The sequence below is a fragment of the Oreochromis niloticus genome, unplaced genomic scaffold (assembly GCF_001858045.2).
Source record: "Oreochromis niloticus isolate F11D_XX unplaced genomic scaffold, O_niloticus_UMD_NMBU tig00000339_pilon, whole genome shotgun sequence".
NCBI lineage: Eukaryota > Metazoa > Chordata > Actinopteri > Cichliformes > Cichlidae > Oreochromis > Oreochromis niloticus.
The window spans coordinates 1-24,735 of NW_020327131.1; the positions used below are offsets into that span (position 1 = coordinate 1).

At 44.8% G+C, this 24,735-nt stretch overlaps 17 non-coding genes across 17 annotated transcripts; 11 read left to right on the plus strand and 6 right to left on the minus strand.

Moving 5' to 3' along the window:
- Positions 1-3,011: 3,011 nt before the first annotated feature.
- Positions 3,012-3,085, plus strand: trnat-agu (transfer RNA threonine (anticodon AGU)). Its single transcript has one exon. It is a non-coding gene; the product is annotated as a tRNA-Thr (tRNA).
- Positions 3,086-3,446: 361 nt separating this feature from the next.
- On the minus strand, positions 3,447-3,519 carry trnat-cgu (transfer RNA threonine (anticodon CGU)). The gene has a single exon. It is a non-coding gene; the product is annotated as a tRNA-Thr (tRNA).
- A 116-nt stretch (positions 3,520-3,635) lies between these two features.
- Positions 3,636-3,709, plus strand: trnat-ugu (transfer RNA threonine (anticodon UGU)). The gene has a single exon. It is a non-coding gene; the product is annotated as a tRNA-Thr (tRNA).
- A 2,399-nt stretch (positions 3,710-6,108) lies between these two features.
- On the plus strand, positions 6,109-6,182 carry trnat-agu (transfer RNA threonine (anticodon AGU)). Its single transcript has one exon. It is a non-coding gene; the product is annotated as a tRNA-Thr (tRNA).
- A 361-nt stretch (positions 6,183-6,543) lies between these two features.
- On the minus strand, positions 6,544-6,617 carry trnat-cgu (transfer RNA threonine (anticodon CGU)). Its single transcript has one exon. It is a non-coding gene; the product is annotated as a tRNA-Thr (tRNA).
- Positions 6,618-6,733: 116 nt separating this feature from the next.
- trnat-ugu (transfer RNA threonine (anticodon UGU)) lies at positions 6,734-6,807 on the plus strand. The gene has a single exon. It is a non-coding gene; the product is annotated as a tRNA-Thr (tRNA).
- A 5,348-nt stretch (positions 6,808-12,155) lies between these two features.
- On the plus strand, positions 12,156-12,229 carry trnat-agu (transfer RNA threonine (anticodon AGU)). The gene has a single exon. It is a non-coding gene; the product is annotated as a tRNA-Thr (tRNA).
- A 363-nt stretch (positions 12,230-12,592) lies between these two features.
- Positions 12,593-12,666, minus strand: trnat-cgu (transfer RNA threonine (anticodon CGU)). The gene has a single exon. It is a non-coding gene; the product is annotated as a tRNA-Thr (tRNA).
- Positions 12,667-15,246: 2,580 nt separating this feature from the next.
- trnat-agu (transfer RNA threonine (anticodon AGU)) lies at positions 15,247-15,320 on the plus strand. The gene has a single exon. It is a non-coding gene; the product is annotated as a tRNA-Thr (tRNA).
- Positions 15,321-15,682: 362 nt separating this feature from the next.
- trnat-cgu (transfer RNA threonine (anticodon CGU)) lies at positions 15,683-15,756 on the minus strand. Its single transcript has one exon. It is a non-coding gene; the product is annotated as a tRNA-Thr (tRNA).
- Positions 15,757-15,872: 116 nt separating this feature from the next.
- On the plus strand, positions 15,873-15,945 carry trnat-ugu (transfer RNA threonine (anticodon UGU)). The gene has a single exon. It is a non-coding gene; the product is annotated as a tRNA-Thr (tRNA).
- A 2,392-nt stretch (positions 15,946-18,337) lies between these two features.
- trnat-agu (transfer RNA threonine (anticodon AGU)) lies at positions 18,338-18,411 on the plus strand. The gene has a single exon. It is a non-coding gene; the product is annotated as a tRNA-Thr (tRNA).
- A 362-nt stretch (positions 18,412-18,773) lies between these two features.
- trnat-cgu (transfer RNA threonine (anticodon CGU)) lies at positions 18,774-18,847 on the minus strand. Its single transcript has one exon. It is a non-coding gene; the product is annotated as a tRNA-Thr (tRNA).
- Positions 18,848-21,434: 2,587 nt separating this feature from the next.
- trnat-agu (transfer RNA threonine (anticodon AGU)) lies at positions 21,435-21,507 on the plus strand. Its single transcript has one exon. It is a non-coding gene; the product is annotated as a tRNA-Thr (tRNA).
- A 364-nt stretch (positions 21,508-21,871) lies between these two features.
- On the minus strand, positions 21,872-21,945 carry trnat-cgu (transfer RNA threonine (anticodon CGU)). Its single transcript has one exon. It is a non-coding gene; the product is annotated as a tRNA-Thr (tRNA).
- A 117-nt stretch (positions 21,946-22,062) lies between these two features.
- On the plus strand, positions 22,063-22,136 carry trnat-ugu (transfer RNA threonine (anticodon UGU)). The gene has a single exon. It is a non-coding gene; the product is annotated as a tRNA-Thr (tRNA).
- A 2,403-nt stretch (positions 22,137-24,539) lies between these two features.
- trnat-agu (transfer RNA threonine (anticodon AGU)) lies at positions 24,540-24,613 on the plus strand. The gene has a single exon. It is a non-coding gene; the product is annotated as a tRNA-Thr (tRNA).
- Positions 24,614-24,735: the final 122 nt, after the last annotated feature.

The following is a 24,735-nucleotide window of genomic DNA, read 5'->3' on the forward strand; positions in this document are numbered from 1 at the left end:
CTGTTACCTTTGGAAACCATCTTCTTCACAGTGTTGATTGCATTCTTAATCTTGGAGTTAGGAAATCTTTGAAAGTCTGTGTATGTGCTGAGTTATCCACCTCACGGTACTCTTGAAAGCTTCAAAAACTTCTTTTCACCTCATCCAAGAAGATTCGTCAGTTCTAGAACAAATGCTGGAGGGTCCCAGGCATTAAACCCTACTGGAGCTTCTGAGGGTTGTTCACCGATATTGATGTCTTGGCATGTCTAAATTTTCATTATATCCTCTTCTTAGAAATGAAGGACAGAAAGCATAACTCCCAATGCTTCCCGCCATCAGCACTCGTTAATGAAATGTAATGGCATTGGTAGGGAGGCAAGGCACTGCTGGGTTTGAACCCAGGATCTCCTGTTTACGAGACAGGTGCTTTGGCCAGCTAAGCACAGCGCCTTGAGCTGTGTTCCTCTGGCTACTGTCCAACAGCTGGTGGGGAAAAATGTCAGCAACCCATTCAAAACTGTGTCTGCAGAGGTTCTGATTTACTTGGTTTTTCCCTTCCTGAAGGAGGCACTGTAGCTTAGCCGGTCAAAGCACCTGTCTGTAAACAGGAGATCCTGGGTTCAAATCCCAGCAGTGCCTGTTGAGCTGTTTCAAAATAAGAGAATCTGTGTAGGCAAGCTTTCCTTAATGTCAAAATAGAAGAAAGTAAGTTGTTGAATCTCAAGTGTGGAGGCACTAAAGATTTAGCAAAGGACACCCAAGCTGTGCTCCACATGCAGGTGAAAAGATTCCATACTCAAAGTGTACTAAAACATCAACTGCCCAACTGTAACAACAGATGTAAACGGACCAATATAGAACTGGCTGAGGCAGGGTTATATTAAGCTTTTGTCCCAAAAGTATTGTCAAGATTCTGCAAATCATTAGAGTTACTCATAAGAGAAGGTACGACTGTTAGGTGTTTGTTAAAATAAATGCCGTAGTGTTCTCTATTAAAAACAGCATAAGAAGGTGTTCTAGTTTTCTTGTTTCCTCTTATGTTTTGGAAAAGTGTATAGGCAGCAGGAATTTGAGTCAGGTCTTGGTTTTTCTTGATGATGTCACTCTTTTCTCAGCTACACTTGAGAACCATGAGGAACGATCGCTGAAGGTCCTCCATAGGATGAAAGAATTTACTTTAAAGCTGTCGCCAGAGAAATGTCAGTTCTTCGGACATCTGTCCAATATCTCGGCCGTGTTGTATCATCAGAAGGGGTCAAAACAGATCCAGCTGCCCTCACTACCCGGCCAAGACCAGCTAACATCAAGTAGCTTAAGTCTTTCCTTGGGTTCACTGGATATTACAGGAGGTTTATAAAAGACTATTCCAAGCTTGCAACACCCTTAATCACTTAAGCGCTGGTTGCCTCCCACTGAAGAGAAAATCCAGTCTGTCTGGCAGAAACCGCAAGGTTTCTACAAGTGCGGATCTCAAAAGCCTTTTCATGAAAAATGGACCCCAACCTCTGAAGATACTTTTAAGACATTGATTCACAAGCTCACACAACAGCTCCTGTTCTTGGGTTTGCAGATCCAAAGAAACATTATATTGTGCACACCGATGCAAGCGCCCACGTTCTCGTGCAGCCTTATAACAAGAACAGGAGAGCAAGTTAAGAGTCATTGCCTATGCCAGTAGGGTCTCTCCAAGTCCCAGCAAAGGTACCCTGCACACAAGCTTGACTTCCTGTCTGTCAAGTGGACTGTCACCCAGAACGTTTTCCGCTATCTCTGTGGAGCAAAATTTACAGTGATGACAGACAATAATCCACTCACATACGTTTTAACATCTGCAAAGTTGGACGCAGTAGGCATCGCTGGTTGGCCGTACTTTCCACTTTTCATTTTGATATTGAGTATAGCGCTGGGAAGAACAACAAGATGCAGATGGGCTGTTGAGACGTCCGTATCTGCATGCCTGTGATATATCTGATCAGAGTTCTAATGATGAGGAAATGGCATTGAAGGCTTTACTGCACAACTCTTGCGCCGCAACAAAGAGCCTGATTTTCCAACTGAGGCGGTAAAGGCAGTATGCAAGAGACATGAGTATTCTTCAACTCTTGAGGAGGAGGCAGCAGTACCATCGTCTGCACGAGTACAATGTTTGGCTATTGGAGCTCTGCAATACCAGCAGATTCCTGTCAAACTGATGTAGCTGGGCCATGCCCTGCTGCAGATGTCTCTTTCCGATTGGCTACGTGAACAGAAATTAGATCTGGAGAGCTGAGAGAGTCTTGCAGAAAGCTACCAGTTAGCCATTGAGCACAGTCAAAAGAGTGCTTTGCGAATCAAACAAGGTTTGACAGTAAAGTGCGGGAATCCACCCTTGCCAAGGAAATAGAGTTGTTTTGAGGACTGTTGCCATCAGGGGTAAGCACAAATCGCTGATCGGTGGAGCCGAACCGTGTCCACTGTAATCAGACAGATTCAGGACTCTCCTGTTTCTGTTGTGGTGCCTGAAGGAACAGATGGGCCTGAAAGAGTGCTACACAGAGACCGGCTCTTGCCTTGTCGGTATCTCCCACCCACTGTGGAAGAGACAGCATCCAAAGCAACACGGTCTAAACCTGCAAACTCACCAGCAGTTGATTTAGCTGGGAATGATTGTTCAGAAACCGGCAATGATTAGAGCACTGCCATTCTCTGCCCTATCATAACCCTAATGTATTACCAAATGGACCCAAAGAAGACGACCAGATTGCGACCACAAAAAGACTGGCTGGAGTAAAAGTCCACAAAACGTCAGCTACCGGAGACATTTTGGGACAACTTGTTCAGACTCACCCTGTTGAATCAGTCTCAAAAGATTCTCCTTCACCTTATGATGTTTCCACTCAGGTCATTGAAGAAGTTAGGAACAGGAAGTTACTTGTTGGACTATTTAACCATATCCTACATTTATAGTGCACAAAAGTTACAAAATTGAACTCATCTCCTTCTGCAGTACCAGCTAATACCAGGTACGATCAGTTTGCATGACAGCAGGAGGCGCTGTGGCTTAGCTGGTCAAAGCGCCTGTCTAGTAAACAGGAGATCCTGGGTTCAAATCCCAGCAGTGCCTTCCTGTTACCTTTGGAAACCATCTTCTTCACAGTGTTGATTGCATTCTTAATCTTGGAGTTAGGAAATCTTGAAAGTCTGTGTATGTGCTGAGTTATCCACCTCACGGTACTCTTGAAAGCTTCAAAAACTTCTTTTCACCTCATCCAAGAAGATTCGTCAGTTCTAGAAAAATGCTGGAGGGTCCCAGGCATTAAACCCCTACTGGAGCTTCTGAGGGTTGTTCACCCGATATTGATGTCTTGGGCATGTCTAAATTTTCATTATATCCTCTTCTTAGAAATGAAGGACAGAAAGCATAACTCCCAATGCTTCCCGCCATCAGCACTCGTTAATGAATGTAATGGCATTGGTAGGAGGCAAGGCACTGCTGGGATTTGAACCAGGATCTCCTGTTTACGAGACAGGTGCTTTGGCCAGCTAAGCCACAGCGCCTTGAGCTGTGTTCCTCTGGCTACTGTCCAACAGCTGGTGGGGAAAAATGTCAGCAACCCATTCAAACTGTGTCTGCAGAGGTTCTGATTTACTTGGTTTTTCCCTTCCCTGAAGGAGGCACTGTAGCTTAGCCGGTCAAAGCACCTGTCTTGTAAACAGGAGATCCTGGGTTCAAATCCCAGCAGTGCCTGTTGAGCTGTTTCAAAATAAGAGAATCTGTGTAGGCAAGCTTTCCTTAATGTCAAAATAGAAGAAAGTAAGTTGTTGAATCTCAAGTGTGGAGGCACTAAAGATTTAGCAAAGGACACCCCAACAGCTGTGCTCCACATGCAGGTGAAAAGATTCCATACTCAAAGTGTACTAAAACATCAAACTGCCCAACTGTAACAACAGATGTAAACGGACCAATATAGAAACTGGCTGAGGCAGGGTTATATTAAGCTTTTGTCCCAAAAGTATTGTCAAGATTCTGCAAATCATTAGAGTTACTCATAAGAGAAGGTACGACTGTTAGGTGTTGTGTTAAAATAAATGCCGTAGTGTTCTCTATTAAAAACAGCATAAGAAGGTGTTCTAGTTTTCTTGTTTCCTCTTATGTTTTGGAAAAGTGTATAGGCAGCAGGAATTTGAGTCAGGTCTTGGTTTTTCTTGATGATGTCACTCTTTTCTCAGCTACACTTGAGAACCATGAGGAACGATCGCTGAAGGTCCTCCATAGGATGAAAGAATTTACTTTAAAGCTGTCGCCAGAGAAATGTCAGTTCTTCGGGACATCTGTCCAATATCTCGGCCGTGTTGTATCATCAGAAGGGTCAAAACAGATCCAGCTGCCCTCACTACCCGGCCAAGACCAGCTAACATCAAGTAGCTTAAGTCTTTCCTTGGGTTCACTGGATATTACAGGAGGTTTATAAAAGACTATTCCAAGCTTGCAACACCCCTTAATCACTTAAGCGCTGGTTGCCTCCCACTGAAGAGAAAATCCAGTCTGTCTGGCAGAAACCGCAAGGTTTCTACAAGTGCGGATCTCAAAAGCCTTTTCATGAAAATGGACCCCAACCTCTGAAGATACTTTTAAGACATTGATTCACAAGCTCACACAACAGCTCCTGTTCTTGGGTTTGCAGATCCAAAGAAACATTATATGTGCACACCGATGCAAGCGCCCACGTTCTCGTGCAGCCTTATAACAAGAACAGGAGAGCAAGTTAAGAGTCATTGCCTATGCCAGTAGGGTCTCTCCAAGTCCGAGCAAAGGTACCCTGCACACAAGCTTGACTTCCTATCTGTCAAGTGGACTGTCACCCAGAACGTTTTCCGCTATCTCTGTGGAGCAAAATTTACAGTGATGACAGACAATAATCCACTCACATACGTTTTAACATCTGCAAAGTTGGACGCAGTAGGCATCGCTGGTTGGCCGTACTTTCCACTTTTCATTTTGATATTGAGTATAGCGCTGGGAAGAACAACCAAGATGCAGATGGGCTGTTGAGACGTCCGTATCTGCATGCCTGTGATATATCTGATCAGAGTTCTAATGATGAGGAAAATGGCATTGAAGGCTTTACTGCACAACTCTTGCGCCGCAACAAAGAGCCTGATTTTCCACTGAGGCGGTAAAGGCAGTATGCAAGAGACATGAGTATTCTTCAACTCTTGAGGAGGAGGCAGCAGTACCATCGTCTGCACGAGTACAATGTTTGGCTATTGGAGGCTCTGCAATACCAGCAGATTCCTGTCAAACTGATGTAGCTGGGCCATGCCCCCTGCTGCAGATGTCTCTTTCCGATTGGCTACGTGAACAGAAATTAGATCTGGAGAGCTGAGAGAGTCTTGCAGAAGCTACCAGTTAGCCATTGAGCACAGTCAAAAGAGTGCTTTGCGAATCAAACAAAGGTTTGACAGTAAAGTGCGGGAATCCACCCTTGCCAAGGAAATAGAGTTGTTTTGAGGACTGTTGCCATCAGGGGTAAGCACAAAATCGCTGATCGGTGGAGCCGAACCGTGTCCACTGTAATCAGACAGATTCAGGACTCTCCTGTTTCTGTTGTGGTGCCTGAAGGAACAGATGGGCCTGAAAGAGTGCTACACAGAGACCGGCTCTTGCCTTGTCGGTATCTCCCACCCACTGTGGAAGAGACAGCATCCAAAGCAACACGGTCTAAACCTGCAAACTCACAGCAGTTGATTTAGCTGGGAATGATTGTTCAGAAACCGGCAATGATTAGAGCACTGCCATTCTCTGCCCTATCATAACCCTAATGTATTACCAAATGGACCCAAAGAAGACGACCAGATTGCGACCACAAAAAGACTGGCTGGAGTAAAAGTCCACAAAACGTCAGCTACCGGAGACATTTTGGGACAACTTGTTCAGACTCACCCTGTTGAATCAGTCTCAAAAGATTCTCCTTCACCTTATGATGTTTCCACTCAGGTCATTGAAGAAGTTAGGAACAGGAAGTTACTTGTTGGACTATTTAACCATATCCTACATTTATAGTGCACAAAAGTTACAAAATTGAACTCATCTCCTTCTGCAGTACCAGCTAATACCAGGTACGATCAGTTTGCATGACAGCAGGAGGCGCTGTGGCTTAGCTGGTCAAAGCGCCTGTCTAGTAAACAGGAGATCCTGGGTTCAAATCCCAGCAGTGCCTTCCTGTTACCTTTGGAAACCATCTTCTTCACAGTGTTGATTGCATTCTTAATCTTGGAGTTAGGAAATCTTGAAAGTCTGTGTATGTGCTGAGTTATCCACCTCACGGTACTCTTGAAAGCTTCAAAAACTTCTTTTCACCTATCCAAGAAGATTCGTCAGTTCTAGAACAAATGCTGGAGGTCCCAGGCATTAAACCCTACTGGAGCTTCTGAGGGTTGTTCACCCGATATTGATGTCTTGGGCATGTCTAAATTTTCATTATATCCTCTTCTTAGAAATGAAGGACAGAAAGCATAACTCCCAATGCTTCCCGCCATCAGCACTCGTTAATGAAATGTAATGGCATTGGTAGGGAGGCAAGGCACTGCTGGGATTTGAACCCAGGATCTCCTGTTTACGAGACAGGTGCTTTGGCCAGCTAAGCCACAGCGCCTTGAGCTGTGTTCCTCTGGCTACTGTCCAACAGCTGGTGGGGAAAAATGTCAGCAACCCATTCAAAACTGTGTCTGCAGAGGTTCTGATTTACTTGGTTTTTCCCTTCCCTGAAGGAGCACTGTAGCTTAGCCGGTCAAAGCACCTGTCTTGTAAACAGGAGATCCTGGGTTCAAATCCCAGCAGTGCCTGTTGAGCTGTTTCAAAATAAGAGAATCTGTGTAGGCAAGCTTTCCTTAATGTCAAAATAGAAGAAAGTAAGTTGTTGAATCTCAAGTGTGGAGGCACTAAAGATTTAGCAAAGGACACCCAACAGCTGTGCTCCACATGCAGGTGAAAAGATTCCATACTCAAAGTGTACTAAAACATCAAACTGCCCAACTGTAACAACAGATGTAAACGGACCAATATAGAAACTGGCTGAGGCAGGGTTATATTAAGCTTTTGTCCCAAAAGTATTGTCAAGATTCTGCAAATCATTAGAGTTACTCATAGAGAAGGTACGACTGTTAGGTGTTGTGTTAAAATAAATGCCGTAGTGTTCTCTATTAAAAACAGCATAAGAAGGTGTTCTAGTTTTCTTGTTTCCTCTTATGTTTGGAAAAGTGTATAGGCAGCAGGAATTTGAGTCAGGTCTTGGTTTTTCTTGATGATGTCACTCTTTTCTCAGCTACACTTGAGAACCATGAGGAACGATCGCTGAAGGTCCTCCATAGGATGAAAGAATTTACTTTAAAGCTGTCGCCAGAGAAATGTCAGTTCTTCGGGACATCTGTCCAATATCTCGGCCGTGTTGTATCATCAGAAGGGGTCAAAACAGATCCAGCTGCCCTCACTACCCGGCCAAGACCAGCTAACATCAAGTAGCTTAAGTCTTTCCTTGGGTTCACTGGATATTACAGGAGGTTTATAAAAGACTATTCCAAGCTTGCAACACCCCTTAATCACTTAAGCGCTGGTTGCCTCCCACTGAAGAAAATCCAGTCTGTCTGGCAGAAACCGCAAGGTTTCTACAAGTGCGGATCTCAAAAAGCCTTTTCATGAAAAATGGACCCCAACCTCTGAAGATACTTTTAAGACATTGATTCACAAGCTCACACAACAGCTCCTGTTCTTGGGTTTGCAGATCCAAAGAAACATTATATGTGCACACCGATGCAAGCGCCCACGTTCTCGGCAGCCTTATAACAAGAACAGGAGAGCAAGTTAAGAGTCATTGCCTATGCCAGTAGGGTCTCTCCAAGTCCGAGCAAAGGTACCCTGCACACAAGCTTGACTTCCTGTCTGTCAAGTGGACTGTCACCAGAACGTTTTCCGCTATCTCTGTGGAGCAAAATTTACAGTGATGACAGACAATAATCCACTCACATACGTTTTAACATCTGCAAAGTTGGACGCAGTAGGCATCGCTGGTTGGCCGTACTTTCCACTTTTCATTTTGATATTGAGTATAGCGCTGGGAAGAACAACCAAGATGCAGATGGGCTGTTGAGACGTCCGTATCTGCATGCCTGTGATATATCTGATCAGAGTTCTAATGATGAGGAAAATGGCATTGAAGGCTTTACTGCACAACTCTTGCGCCGCAACAAAGAGCCTGATTTTCCAACTGAGGCGGTAAAGGCAGTAGCAAGAGACATGAGTATCTCAACTCTTGAGGATGAGGCAGCAGTACCATCGTCTGCACGAGTACAATGTGGCTATTGGAGCCTCTGCAATACCACAGATCCTGTCAAACTGAGTAGCTGGCCATGCCCCGCTGCAGATGTCTTTCCGATTGGCTACGTGAACAGAAATTAGATCTGAGAGCTGAGAGAGTCTGCAGAAAGCTACCAGTAGCCATGAGCACAGTCAAAGAGTGCTTGCGAATCAAACAAAGGTTGACATAAAGTGCGGGAACCACCCTGCCAAGGAAATAGAGTTGTTTGAGACTGTGCCATCAGGGTAAGCACAAAATCGCTGATCGGTGGAGCCGAACCGTCCACTGTAATCAGACAGATTCAGGACTCTCCTGTTTCTGTTGTGGTGCCTGAAGGAACAGATGGCCCTGAAGATGCTACACAGAGACCGCTCTTGCCTGTCGTATCTCCACCCACTGTGGAAGAGACAGCATCCAAAGCAACACGTCTAAACCTGCAAACTCAACCAGCAGTTGATTAGCTGGGAATGATTGTTCAGAAACCGGCAATGATTAGAGCACTGCCATTCTCTGCCTATCATAACCCTAATGTATTACCAAATGACCCAAAGAAGACGACCAGATTGCGACCACAAAAAGACGGCTGGAGTAAAAGTCACAAAACGTCACTACCGAGACATTTGGACAACTTGTTCAGACTCACCCTGTTGAATCAGTCTCAAAAGATTCTCCTTCACCTTATGATGTTCCACTCAGGTCATGAAGAAGTTAGGAACAGGAAGTTACTTGTGGACTATTTAACCATATCCTACATTAAGTGCACAAAAGTTACAAAATGAACTCATCTCCTTCTGCAGTACCACTAATACCAGGTACGATCAGTTGCATGACACAGGAGCGCTGTGGCTTAGCTGGTCAAAGCGCCTGTCTAGTAAACAGAGATCCTGGTTCAAATCCAGCAGTGCCTTCCTGTTACCTTGGAAACCATCTTCTCACAGTGTGATTGCATCTAATCTTGGAGTTAGAAATCTCTGAAAGTCTGTGTATGTCTGAGTATCCACCTCACGTAACTCTTGAAAGCTCAAAAACTTCTTTCACCTCATCCAAGAAGATTCGTCAGTTCTAGAACAAATGCTGGAGGTCCAGGCATTAAACCCCTACTGGAGTTCTGAGGGTTGTTCACCCGATATGATGTCTTGGGCATGTCTAAATTTCATTAATCCTCTTCTTAGAAATGAAGGACAGAAAGCATAACTCCCAATGCTTCCGCATCACACTCGTTAATGAAATGTAAGGCATTGGTAGGGAGGCAAGGCACTGGCGGATTGAACCCAGGATCTCCTGTTACGAGACAGGTGCTTTGGCCAGCTAAGCCACAGCGCCTGAGCTGTTTCCTCTGGCTACTGTCCAACAGCTGGGGGAAAATGTCACAACCCATTCAAAACTGTGTCTGCAGAGGTTCTGATTTACTTGGTTTTTCCCCTCCTGAAGGAGGCACTGTAGCTTAGCCGGTCAAAGCACCTGCCTGTAAACAGGAGACCTGGTTCAAATCCAGCAGTCCTGTTGACTGTTTCAAATAAGAGAATCTGTGTAGCAAGCTTCCTTAATGTCAAATAGAAGAAAGTAAGTTGTTGAATCTCAAGTGTGGAGGCACTAAAGATTTAGCAAAGGACACCCCAACAGCTGTGCTCCACATGCAGTGAAAAGATTCCATACTCAAAGTGTACTAAAACATCAAACTGCCCAACTGTAACAACAGATGTAAACGGACCAATATAGAAACTGGCTGAGGCAGGGTTATATTAAGCTTTGTCCCAAAAGTATTGTCAAGATCTGCAAATCATAGAGTACTCATAAGAGAAGTACGACTGTAGGGTGTGTTAAAATAAATGCCGTATGTTCTCTATTAAAAACAGCATAAGAAGGTGTTCAGTTTCTTGTTCCTCTTATGTTTGGAAAAGTGTATAGCAGCAGGAATTTGAGTCAGGTCTGGTTTCTGATGATGCACTCTTTTCTCAGCTACACTTGAGAACCATGAGAACGATCGCTGAAGGTCCTCCATAGGATGAAAGAATTACTTTAAAGCTGTCGCCAGAGAAATGTCAGTCTTCGGGACATCTGTCCAATATCTCGGCCGTGTGTACATCAGAAGGGGTCAAAACAGATCCAGCTGCCCTCACTACCCGCCAGACCAGCTAACATCAAGTAGCTTAAGCTTTCCTGGGTTCACTGGATATTACAGGAGGTTTAAAAGACTATTCCAAGCTGCAACACCCTTAATCACTTAAGCGCTGGTGCCTCCCACTGAAGAGAAATCCAGTCTGTCTGGCAGAAACCGCAAGGTTCTACAAGTGCGGATCTCAAAAAGCCTTTTCATGAAAATGGACCCCAACTCTGAAGATACTTAAGACATGATCACAAGCTCACACAACACTCCTGTTCTTGGGTTTGCAGATCCAAGAAACATAATTGTGCACACCGATGCAAGCGCCCACGTCTCGTGCAGCCTTATAACAAGAACAGAGACAAGTTAAGAGTCATTGCCTATGCCAGTAGGGTCTCTCCAAGTCCAGCAAAGGTACCCTGCACACAAGCTTGACTTCCTGCTGTAATGGACTGTCACCCAGAACGTTTTCCGCTATCTCTGTGGAGCAAAATTTACATTGATGACAGACAATAATCCACTCACATACGTTTAACATCTGCAAAGTTGGACGCAGTAGGGCATCGCTGGTTGGCCGTACTTTCCACTTTTCATTTTGATATTGAGTATAGCGCTGGGAAGAACAACCAAGATGCAGATGGCTGTTGAGACGTCCGTATCTGCATGCCTGTGATATATCTGATCAGAGTTCTAATGATGAGGAAAATGGCATTGAAGGCTTTACTGCACAACTCTTGCGCCGCAACAAAGAGCCTGATTTTCCAACTGAGGCGGTAAAGGCAGTATGCAAGAGACATGAGTATTCTTCAACTCTTGAGGAGGAGGCAGCAGTACCATCGTCTGCACGAGTACAATGTTTGGCTATTGGAGGCTCTGCAATACCAGCAGATTCCTGTCAAACTGATGTAGCTGGGCATGCCCCTGCTGCAGATGTCTCTTTCCGATTGGCTACGTGAACAGAAATTAGATCTGGAGAGCTGAGAGAGTCTTGCAGAAAGCTACCAGTTAGCCATTGAGCACAGTCAAAAGAGTGCTTTGCGAATCAAACAAAGGTTGACAGTAAAGTGCGGGAATCCACCCTGCAAGGAAATAGAGTTGTTTTGAGGACTGTTGCCATCAGGGGTAAGCACAAAATCGCTGATCGGTGGAGCCGAACCGTGTCCACTGTAATCAGACAGATTCAGGACTCTCCTGTTTCTGTTGTGGTGCCTGAAGGAACAGATGGCCTGAAAGAGTGCTACACAGAGACCGGCTCTTGCCTTGTCGGTATCTCCCACCCACTGTGGAAGAGACAGCATCCAAAGCAACACGGTCTAAACCTGCAAACTCACAGCAGTTGATTTAGCTGGGAATGATTGTTCAGAAACCGGCAATGATTAGAGCACTGCCATTCTCTGCCCTATCATAACCCTAATGTATTACCAAATGGACCCAAAGAAGACGACCAGATTGCGACCACAAAAAGACTGGCTGGAGTAAAAGTCCACAAAACGTCAGCTACCGGAGACATTTGGGACAACTTGTTCAGACTCACCCTGTTGAATCAGTCTCAAAAGATTCTCCTTCACCTTATGATGTTTCCACTCAGGTCATTGAAGAAGTTAGGAACAGGAAGTTACTTGTTGGACTATTTAACCATATCCTACATTTATAGTGCACAAAAGTTACAAATTGAACTCATCTCCTTCTGCAGTACCAGCTAATACCAGGTACGATCAGTTTGCATGACAGCAGGAGGCGCTGTGGCTTAGCTGGTCAAAGCGCCTGTCTAGTAAACAGGAGATCCTGGGTTCAAATCCCAGCAGTGCCTTCCTGTTACCTTTGGAAACCATCTTCTTCACAGTGTGATTGCATTCTTAATCTTGGAGTTAGGAAATCTTGAAAGTCTGTGTATGTGCTGAGTTATCCACCTCACGGTACTCTTGAAAGCTTCAAAAACTTCTTTTCACCTCATCCAAGAAGATTCGTCAGTTCTAGAACAAATGCTGGAGGGTCCCAGGCATTAAACCCCTACTGGAGCTTCTGAGGGTTGTTCACCCGATATTGATGTCTTGGGCATGTCTAAATTTTCATTATATCCTCTTCTTAGAAATGAAGGACAGAAAGCATAACTCCCAATGCTTCCCGCCATCAGCACTCGTTAATGAAATGTAATGGCATTGGTAGGGAGGCAAGGCACTGCTGGGATTTGAACCCAGGATCTCCTGTTTACGAGACAGGTGCTTTGGCCAGCTAAGCCACAGCGCCTTGAGCTGTGTTCCTCTGGCTACTGTCCAACAGCTGGTGGGGAAAAATGTCAGCAACCCATTCAAAACTGTGTCTGCAGAGGTTCTGATTTACTTGGTTTTTCCCTTCCCTGAAGGAGGCACTGTAGCTTAGCCGGTCAAAGCACCTGTCTTGTAACAGGAGATCCTGGGTTCAAATCCAGCAGTGCCTGTTGAGCTGTTTCAAAATAAGAGAATCTGTGTAGCAAGCTTTCCTTAATGTCAAATAGAAGAAAGTAAGTTGTTGAATCTCAAGTGTGGAGGCACTAAAGATTTAGCAAAGGACACCCCAACAGCTGTGCTCCACATGCAGGTGAAAAGATTCCATACTCAAAGTGTACTAAAACATCAAACTGCCCAACTGTAACAACAGATGTAAACGACCAATATAGAAACTGGCTGAGGCAGGGTTATATTAAGCTTTTGTCCCAAAAGTATTGTCAAGATTCTGCAAATCATTAGAGTTACTCATAAGAGAAGGTACGACTGTTAGGTGTTGTGTTAAAATAAATGCCGTAGTGTTCTCTATTAAAAACAGCATAAGAAGGTGTTCTAGTTTTCTGTTTCCTCTTATGTTTTGGAAAAGTGTATAGGCAGCAGGAATTTGAGTCAGGTCTTGGTTTTTCTTGATGATGTCACTCTTTTCTCAGCTACACTTGAGAACCATGAGGAACGATCGCTGAAGGTCCTCCATAGGATGAAAGAATTTACTTTAAAGCTGTCGCCAGAGAAATGTCAGTTCTTCGGGACATCTGTCCAATATCTCGGCCGTGTTGTATCATCAGAAGGGGTCAAAACAGATCCAGCTGCCCTCACTACCCGGCCAAGACCAGCTAACATCAAGTAGCTTAAGTCTTTCCTTGGGTTCACTGGATATTACAGGAGGTTTATAAAGACTATTCCAAGCTTGCAACACCCCTTAATCACTTAAGCGCTGGTTGCCTCCCACTGAAGAGAAAATCCAGTCTGTCTGGCAGAAACCGCAAGGTTTCTACAAGTGCGGATCTCAAAAAGCCTTTTCATGAAAAATGGACCCAACCTCTGAAGATACTTTTAAGACATTGATTCACAAGCTCACACAACAGCTCCTGTTCTTGGGTTTGCAGATCCAAAGAAACATTATATTGTGCACACCGATGCAAGCGCCCACGTTCTCGGTGCAGCCTTATACAAGAACAGGAGAGCAAGTTAAGAGTCATTGCCTATGCCAGTAGAGGTCTCTCCAAGTCCGAGCAAAGGTACCCTGCACACAAGCTTGACTTCCTGTCTGTCAAGTGGACTGTCACCCAGAACGTTTCCGCTATCTCTGTGGAGCAAAATTTACAGTGATGACAGACAATAATCCACTCACATACGTTTTAACATCTGCAAAGTTGGACGCAGTAGGCATCGCTGGTTGGCCGTACTTTCCACTTTTCATTTTGATATTGAGTATAGCGCTGGGAAGAACAACAAGATGCAGATGGGCTGTTGAGACGTCCGTATCTGCATGCCTGTGATATATCTGATCAGAGTTCTAATGATGAGGAAAATGCATTGAAGGCTTTACTGCACAACTCTGCGCCGCAACAAAGAGCCTGATTTCCAACTGAGGCGGTAAAGGCAGTATGCAAGAGACATGAGTATTCTTCAACTCTTGAGGAGGAGGCAGCAGTACCATCGTCTGCACGAGTACAATGTTTGGCTATTGGAGGCTCTGCAATACCAGCAGATTCCTGTCAAACTGATGTAGCTGGGCCATGCCCCCTGCTGCAGATGTCTCTTTCCGATTGGCTACGTGAACAGAAATTAGATCTGGAGAGCTGAGAGAGTCTTGCAGAAAGCTACCAGTTAGCCATTGAGCACAGTCAAAAGAGTGCTTTGCGAATCAAACAAAGGTTTGACAGTAAAGTGCGGGAATCCACCCTTGCCAAGGAAATAGAGTTGTTTTGAGGACTGTTGCCATCAGGGGTAAGCACAAAATCGCTGATCGGTGGAGCCGAACGTGTCCACTGTAATCAGACAGATTCAGGACTCTCCTGTTTCTGTTGTGGTGCCTGAAGGAACAGATGGGCCTGAAAGAGTGCTACACAGAGACCGGCTTTGCCTTGTCGGTATCTCCCACCCACTGTGGAAGAGACAGCATCCAAAGCAACACGGTCTAAACCTGCAAACTCACCAGCAGTTGATTTAGCTGGAATGATTGTTCAGAAACCGGCAATGATTAGAGCACTGCCATTCTCTGCCCTATCATAACCCTAATGTATTACCAAATGGACCCAAAGAGACGACCAGATTGCGACCACAAAAAGACTGGCTGGAGTAAAAGTCCACAAAACGTCAGCTACCGGAGACATTTTGGGACAACTTGTTCAGACTCACCCTGTTGAATCAGTCTCAAAAGATTCTCCTTCACCTTATGATGTTTCCACTCAGGTCATTGAAGAAGTTAGGAACAGGAAGTTACTTGTTGGACTATTTAACCATATCCTACATTTATAGTGCACAAAAGTTACAAATTGAACTCATCTCCTTCTGCAGTACCAGCTAATACCAGGTACGATCAGTTTGCATGACAGCAGGAGGCGCTGTGGCTTAGCTGGTCAAAGCGCCTGTCTAGTAAACAGGAGATCCTGGGTTCAAATCCCAGCAGTGCCTTCCTGTTACCTTTGGAAACCATCTTCTTCACAGTGTTGATTGCATTCTTAATCTTGGAGTTAGGAAATCTTTGAAAGTCTGTGTATGTGCTGAGTTATCCACCTCACGGTACTCTTGAAAGCTTCAAAAACTTCTTTCACCTCATCCAGAAGATTCGTCAGTTCTAGAACAAATGCTGGAGGGTCCCAGGCATTAAACCCCTACTGGAGCTTCTGAGGGTTGTTCACCCGATATTGATGTCTTGGCATGTCTAAATTTTCATTATATCCTCTTCTTAGAAATGAAGGACAGAAAGCATAACTCCCAATGCTTCCCGCCATCAGCACTCGTTAATGAAATGTAATGGCATTGGTAGGGAGGCAAGGCACTGCTGGGATTTGAACCCAGGATCTCCTGTTTACGAGACAGGTGCTTTGGCCAGCTAAGCCACAGCGCCTTGAGCTGTGTTCCTCTGGCTACTGTCCAACAGCTGGTGGGGAAAAATGTCAGCAACCCATTCAAACTGTGTCTGCAGAGGTTCTGATTTACTTGGTTTTTCCCTTCCCTGAAGGAGGCACTGTAGCTTAGCCGTCAAAGCACCTGCCTTGTAAACAGGAGATCCTGGGTTCAAATCCCAGCAGTGCCTGTTGAGCTGTTTCAAAATAAGAGAATCTGTGTAGGCAAGCTTTCCTTAATGTCAAAATAGAAAAGTAAGTTGTTGAATCTCAAGTGTGGAGGCACTAAAGATTTAGCAAAGGACACCCAACAGCTGTGCTCCACATGCAGTGAAAAGATTCCATACTCAAAGTGTACTAAAACATCAAACTGCCCAACTGTAACAACAGATGTAAACGGACCAATATAGAAACTGGCTGAGGCAGGTTATATTAAGCTTTTGTCCCAAAAGTATTGTCAAGATTCTGCAAATCATTAGAGTTACTCATAAGAGAAGGTACGACTGTTAGGTGTTGTGTTAAAATAAATGCCGTAGTGTTCTCTATTAAAAACAGCATAAGAAGGTGTTCTAGTTTTCTTGTTTCCTCTTATGTTTTGGAAAAGTGTATAGGCAGCAGGAATTTGAGTCAGGTCTTGGTTTTTCTTGATGATGTCACTCTTTTCTCAGCTACACTGAGAACCATGAGGAACGATCGCTGAAGTCCTCCATAGGATGAAAGAATTTACTTTAAAGCTGTCGCCAGAGAAATGTCAGTTCTTCGGACATCTGTCCAATATCTCGGCCGTGTTGTATCATCAGAAGGGGTCAAAACAGATCCAGCTGCCCTCACTACCCGGCCAAGACCAGCTAACATCAAGTAGCTTAAGTCTTTCCTTGGGTTCACTGGATATTACAGGAGGTTTATAAAAGACTATTCCAAGCTTGCAACACCCCTTAATCACTTAAGCGCTGGTTGCCTCCCACTGAAGAGAAAATCCAGTCTGTCTGCAGAAACCGCAAGGTTTCTACAAGTGCGGATCTCAAAAAGCCTTTTCATGAAAATGGACCCCAACCTCTGAAGATACTTTTAAGACATTGATTCACAAGCTCACACAACAGCTCCTGTTCTTGGGTTTGCAGATCCAAAGAAACATTATATTGTGCACACCGATGCAAGCGCCCACGTTCTCGGTGCAGCCTTATAACAAGAACAGGAGAGCAAGTTAAGAGTCATTGCCTATGCAGTAGGGTCTCTCCAAGTCCCAGCAAAGGTACCCTGCACCAAGCTTGACTTCCTGTCTGTCAAGTGGACTGTCACCCAGAACGTTTTCCGCTATCTCTGTGGAGCAAAATTTACAGTGATGACAGACAATAATCCACTCACATACGTTTTAACATCTGCAAAGTTGGACGCAGTAGGCCATCGCTGGTTGGCCGTACTTTCCACTTTTCATTTTGATATTGAGTATAGCGCTGGGAAGAACAACCAAGATGCAGATGGGCTGTTGAGACGTCCGTATCTGCATGCCTGTGATATATCTGATCAGAGTTCTAATGATGAGGAAAATGGCATTGAAGGCTTTACTGCACAACTCTTGCGCCGCAACAAAGAGCCTGATTTTCCAACTGAGGCGGTAAAGGCAGTATGCAAGAACATGAGTATTCTTCAACTCTTGAGGAGGAGGCAGCAGTACCATCGTCTGCACGAGTACAATGTTTGGCTATTGGAGGCTCTGCAATACCAGCAGATTCCTGTCAAACTGATGTAGCTGGGCCATGCCCCCTGCTGCAGATGTCTCTTTCCGATTGGCTACGTGAACAGAAATTAGATCTGGAGAGCTGAGAGAGTCTTGCAGAAAGCTACCAGTTAGCCATTGAGCACAGTCAAAAGAGTGCTTGCGAATCAAACAAAGGTTTGACAGTAAAGTGCGGGAATCCACCCTTGCCAAGGAAAATAGAGTTGTTTTGAGGACTGTTGCCATCAGGGGTAAGCACAAAATCGCTGATCGGTGGAGCCGAACCGTGTCCACTGTAATCAGACAGATTCAGGACTCTCCTGTTTCTGTTGTGGTGCCTGAAGGAACAGATGGGCCTGAAAGAGTGCTACACAGAGACCGGCTCTTGCCTTGTCGGTATCTCCCACCCACTGTGGAAGAGACAGCATCCAAAGCAACACGGTCTAAACCTGCAAACTCACCAGCAGTTGATTTAGCTGGGAATGATTGTTCAGAAACCGGCAATGATTAGAGCACTGCCATTCTCTGCCCTATCATAACCCTAATGTATTACCAAATGGACCCAAAGAAGACGACCAGATTGCGACCACAAAAAGACTGGCTGGAGTAAAAGTCCACAAAACGTCAGCTACCGGAGACATTTTGGGACAACTTGTTCAGACTCACCCTGTTGAATCAGTCTCAAAAGATTCTCCTTCACCTTATGATGTTTCCACTCAGTCATGAAGAGTTAGGAACAGGAAGTTACTTGTTGGACTATTTAACCATATCCTACATTTATAGTGCACAAAAGTTACAAAATTGAACTCATCTCCTTCTGCAGTACCAGCTAATACCAGGTACGATCAGTTTGCATGACAGCAGGAGGCGCTGTGGCTTAGCTGGTCAAAGCGCCTGTCTAGTAAACAGGAGATCCTGGGTTCAAATCCCAGCAGTGCCTTCCTGTTACCTTTGGAAACCATCTTCTTCACAGTGTTGATTGCATTCTTAATCTTGGAGTTAGGAAATCTTTGAAAGTCTGTGTATGTGCTGAGTTATCCACCTCACGGTACTCTTGAAAGCTTCAAAACTTCTTTTCACCTCATCCAAGAAGATTCGTCAGTTCTAGAACAAATGCTGGAGGGTCCCAGGCATTAAACCCCTACTGGAGCTTCTGAGGGTTGTTCACCCGATATTGATGTCTTGGCATGTCTAAATTTTCATTATATCCTCTTCTTAGAAATGAAGGACAGAAAGCATAACTCCCAATGCTTCCGCCATCAGCACTCGTTAATGAAATGTAATGGCATTGGTAGGGAGGCAAGGCACTGCTGGGATTTGAACCCAGGATCTCCTGTTTACGAGACAGGTGCTTTGGCCAGCTAAGCCACAGCGCCTTGAGCTGTGTTCCTCTGGCTACTGTCCAACAGCTGGTGGGGAAAATGTCAGCAACCCATTCAAAACTGTGTCTGCAGAGGTTCTGATTTACTTGGTTTTTCCCTTCCCTGAAGGAGGCACTGTAGCTTAGCCGGTCAAAGCACCTGCTTGTAAACAGGAGATCCTGGGTTCAAATCCAGCAGTGCCTGTTGAGCTGTTTCAAAATAAGAGAATCTGTGTAGGCAAGCTTTCCTTAATGTCAAAATAGAAGAAAGTAAGTTGTTGAATCTCAAGTGTGGAGGCACTAAAGATTAGCAAAGGACACCCCAACAGCTGTGCTCCACATGCAGGTGAAAAGATTCCATACTCAAAGTGTACTAAAACATCAAACTGCCCAACTGTAACAACAGATGTAAACGGACCAATATAGAAACTGGCTGAGGCAGGTTATATTAAGCTTTTGTCCCAAAAGTATTGTCAAGATTCTGCAAATCATTAGAGTTACTCATAAGAGAAGGTACGACTGTTAGGTGTTGTGTTAAAATAAATGCCGTAGTGTTCTCTATTAAAAACAGCATAAGAAGGTGTTCTAGTTTTCTTGTTTCCTCTTATGTTTTGGAAAAGTGTATAGGCAGCAGGAATTTGAGTCAGGTCTTGGTTTTTCTTGATGATGTCACTCTTTCTCAGCTACACTTGAGAACCATGAGGAACGATCGCTGAAGGTCCTCCATAGGATGAAAGAATTTACTTTAAAGCTGTCGCCAGAGAAATGTCAGTTCTTCGGGACATCTGTCCAATATCTCGGCCGTGTTGTATCATCAGAAGGGTCAAAACAGATCCAGCTGCCCTCACTACCCGGCCAAGACCAGCTAACATCAAGTAGCTTAAGTCTTTCCTTGGGTTCACTGGATATTACAGGAGGTTTATAAAAGACTATTCCAAGCTTGCAACACCCCTTAATCACTTAAGCGCTGGTTGCCTCCCACTGAAGAGAAATCCAGTCTGTCTGGCAGAAACCGCAAGGTTTCTACAAGTGCGGATCTCAAAAAGCCTTTTCATGAAAAATGGACCCCAACCTCTGAAGATACTTTTAAGACATTGATTCACAAGCTCACACAACAGCTCCTGTTCTTGGGTTTGCAGATCCAAAGAAACATTATATTGTGCACACCGATGCAAGCGCCCACGTTCTCGGTGCAGCCTTATAACAAGAACAGGAGAGCAAGTTAAGAGTCATTGCCTATGCCAGTAGAGGTCTCTCCAAGTCCGAGCAAAGGTACCCTGCACACAAGCTTGACTTCCTATCTGTCAAGTGGACTGTCACCCAGAACGTTTTCCGCTATCTCTGTGGAGCAAAATTTACAGTGATGACAGACAATAATCCACTCACATACGTTTTAACATCTGCAAAGTTGGACGCAGTAGGCATCGCTGGTTGGCCGTACTTTCCACTTTTCATTTTGATATTGAGTATAGCGCTGGGAAGAACAACCAAGATGCAGATGGGCTGTTGAGACGTCCGTATCTGCATGCCTGTGATATATCTGATCAGAGTTCTAATGATGAGGAAAATGGCATTGAAGGCTTTACTGCACAACTCTTGCGCCGCAACAAAGAGCCTGATTTTCCAACTGAGGCGGTAAAGGCAGTATGCAAGAGACATGAGTATTCTTCAACTCTTGAGGAGGAGGCAGCAGTACCATCGTCTGCACGAGTACAATGTTTGGCTATTGGAGGCTCTGCAATACCAGCAGATTCCTGTCAAACTGATGTAGCTGGGCCATGCCCCCTGCTGCAGATGTCTCTTTCCGATTGGCTACGTGAACAGAAATTAGATCTGGAGAGCTGAGAGAGTCTTGCAGAAAGCTACCAGTTAGCCATTGAGCACAGTCAAAAGAGTGCTTTGCGAATCAAACAAAGGTTTGACAGTAAAGTGCGGAATCCACCCTTGCCAAGGAAAATAGAGTTGTTTTGAGGACTGTTGCCATCAGGGTAAGCACAAAATCGCTGATCGGTGGAGCCGAACCGTGTCCACTGTAATCAGACAGATTCAGGACTCTCCTGTTTCTGTTGTGGTGCCTGAAGGAACAGATGGGCCTGAAAGAGTGCTACACAGAGACCGGCTCTTGCCTTGTCGGTATCTCCCACCCACTGTGGAAGAGACAGCATCCAAAGCAACACGGTCTAAACCTGCAAACTCACCAGCAGTTGATTTAGCTGGAATGATTGTTCAGAAACCGGCAATGATTAGAGCACTGCCATTCTCTGCCCTATCATAACCCTAATGTATTACCAAATGGACCCAAAGAAGACGACCAGATTGCGACCACAAAAAGACTGGCTGGAGTAAAAGTCCACAAAACGTCAGCTACCGGAGACATTTTGGGACAACTTGTTCAGACTCACCCTGTTGAATCAGTCTCAAAGATTCTCCTTCACCTTATGATGTTTCCACTCAGGTCATTGAAGAAGTTAGGAACAGGAAGTTACTTGTTGGACTATTTAACCATATCCTACATTTATAGTGCACAAAAGTTACAAATTGAACTCATCTCCTTCTGCAGTACCAGCTAATACCAGGTACGATCAGTTTGCATGACAGCAGGAGGCGCTGTGGCTTAGCTGGTCAAAGCGCCTGTCTAGTAAACAGGAGATCCTGGTTCAAATCCCAGCAGTGCCTTCCTGTTACCTTTGGAAACCATCTTCTTCACAGTGTTGATTGCATTCTTAATCTTGGAGTTAGGAAATCTCTGAAAGTCTGTGTATGTGCTGAGTTATCCACCTCACGGTACTCTTGAAAGCTTCAAAAACTTCTTTTCACCTCATCCAAGAAGATTCGTCAGTTCTAGAACAAATGCTGGAGGGTCCCAGGCATTAAACCCCTACTGGAGCTTCTGAGGGTTGTTCACCCGATATTGATGTCTTGGGCATGTCTAAATTTTCATTATATCCTCTTCTTAGAAATGAAGGACAGAAAGCATAACTCCCAATGCTTCCCGCCATCAGCACTCGTTAATGAAATGTAATGGCATTGGTAGGGAGGCAAGCACTGCTGGGATTTGAACCCAGGATCTCCTGTTTACGAGACAGGTGCTTTGGCCAGCTAAGCCACAGCGCCTTGAGCTGTGTTCCTCTGGCTACTGTCCAACAGCTGGTGGGGAAAAATGTCAGCAACCCATTCAAAACTGTGTCTGCAGAGGTTCTGATTTACTTGGTTTTTCCCTTCCCTGAAGGAGGCACTGTAGCTTAGCCGGTCAAAGCACCTGCCTTGTAAACAGGAGATCCTGGGTTCAAATCCCAGCAGTGCCTGTTGAGCTGTTTCAAATAAGAGAATCTGTGTAGGCAAGCTTTCCTTAATGTCAAAATAGAAGAAAGTAAGTTGTTGAATCTCAAGTGTGGAGGCACTAAAGATTTAGCAAAGGACACCCCAACAGCTGTGCTCCACATGCAGGTGAAAAGATTCCATACTCAAAGTGTACTAAAACATCAACTGCCCAACTGTAACAACAGATGTAAACGGACCAATATAGAAACTGGCTGAGGCAGGGTTATATTAAGCTTTTGTCCCAAAAGTATTGTCAAGATTCTGCAAATCATTAGAGTTACTCATAAGAGAAGGTACGACTGTTAGGTGTTGTGTTAAAATAAATGCCGTAGTGTTCTCTATTAAAAACAGCATAAGAAGGTGTTCTAGTTTTCTTGTTTCCTCTTATGTTTTGGAAAAGTGTATAGGCAGCAGGAATTTGAGTCAGGTCTTGGTTTTTCTTGATGATGTCACTCTTTTCTCAGCTACACTTGAGAACCATGAGGAACGATCGCTGAAGGTCCTCCATAGGATGAAAGAATTTACTTTAAAGCTGTCGCCAGAGAAATGTCAGTTCTTCGGGACATCTGTCCAATATCTCGGCCGTGTTGTATCATCAGAAGGGTCAAAACAGATCCAGCTGCCCTCACTACCCGGCCAAGACCAGCTAACATCAAGTAGCTTAAGTCTTTCCTTGGGTTCACTGGATATTACAGGAGGTTTATAAAAGACTATTCCAAGCTTGCAACACCCCTTAATCACTTAAGCGCTGGTTGCCTCCCACTGAAGAGAAAATCCAGTCTGTCTGGCAGAAACCGCAAGGTTTCTACAAGTGCGGATCTCAAAAAGCCTTTTCATGAAAAATGGACCCCAACCTCTGAAGATACTTTTAAGACATTGATTCACAAGCTCACACAACAGCTCCTGTTCTTGGGTTTGCAGATCCAAAGAAACATTATATTGTGCACACCGATGCAAGCGCCCACGTTCTCGGTGCAGCCTTATAACAAGAACAGGAGAGCAAGTTAAGAGTCATTGCCTATGCCAGTAGAGGTCTCTCCAAGTCCGAGCAAAGGTACCCTGCACACAAGCTTGACTTCCTATCTGTCAAGTGGACTGTCACCCAGAACGTTTTCCGCTATCTCTGTGGAGCAAAATTTACAGTGATGACAGACAATAATCCACTCACATACGTTTTAACATCTGCAAAGTTGGACGCAGTAGGCCATCGCTGGTTGGCCGTACTTTCCACTTTTCATTTTGATATTGAGTATAGCGCTGGGAAGAACAACCAAGATGCAGATGGGCTGTTGAGACGTCCGTATCTGCATGCCTGTGATATATCTGATCAGAGTTCTAATGATGAGGAAAATGGCATTGAAGGCTTTACTGCACAACTCTTGCGCCGCAACAAAGAGCCTGATTTTCCAACTGAGGCGGTAAAGGCAGTATGCAAGAGACATGAGTATTCTTCAACTCTTGAGGAGGAGGCAGCAGTACCATCGTCTGCACGAGTACAATGTTTGGCTATTGGAGGCTCTGCAATACCAGCAGATTCCTGTCAAACTGATGTAGCTGGGCCATGCCCCCTGCTGCAGATGTCTCTTTCCGATTGGCTACGTGAACAGAAATTAGATCTGGAGAGCTGAGAGAGTCTTGCAGAAAGCTACCAGTTAGCCATTGAGCACAGTCAAAAGAGTGCTTTGCGAATCAAACAAAGGTTTGACAGTAAAGTGCGGGAATCCACCCTTGCCAAGGAAAATAGAGTTGTTTTGAGGACTGTTGCCATCAGGGGTAAGCACAAAATCGCTGATCGGTGGAGCCGAACCGTGTCCACTGTAATCAGACAGATTCAGGACTCTCCTGTTTCTGTTGTGGTGCCTGAAGGAACAGATGGCCTGAAAGAGTGCTACACAGAGACCGGCTCTTGCCTTGTCGGTATCTCCCACCCACTGTGGAAGAGACAGCATCCAAAGCAACACGGTCTAAACCTGCAACTCACCAGCAGTTGATTTAGCTGGGAATGATTGTTCAGAAACCGGCAATGATTAGAGCACTGCATTCTCTGCCCTATCATAACCCTAATGTATTACCAAATGGACCCAAAGAAGACGACCAGATTGCGACCACAAAAAGACTGGCTGGAGTAAAAGTCCACAAAACGTCAGCTACCGGAGACATTTTGGGACAACTTGTTCAGACTCACCCTGTTGAATCAGTCTCAAAAGATTCTCCTTCACCTTATGATGTTTCCACTCAGGTCATTGAAGAAGTTAGGAACAGGAAGTTACTTGTTGGACTATTTAACCATATCCTACATTTATAGTGCACAAAAGTTACAAATTGAACTCATCTCCTTCTGCAGTACCAGCTAATACCAGGTACGATCAGTTTGCATGACAGCAGGAGGCGCTGTGGCTTAGCTGGTCAAAGCGCCTGTCTAGTAAACAGGAGATCCTGGGTTCAAATCCCAGCAGTGCCTTCCTGATTACCTTTGGAAACATCTTCTTCACAGTGTTGATTGCATTCTTAATCTTGGAGTTAGGAAATCTTGAAAGTCTGTGTATGTGCTGAGTTATCCACCTCACGGTACTCTTGAAAGCT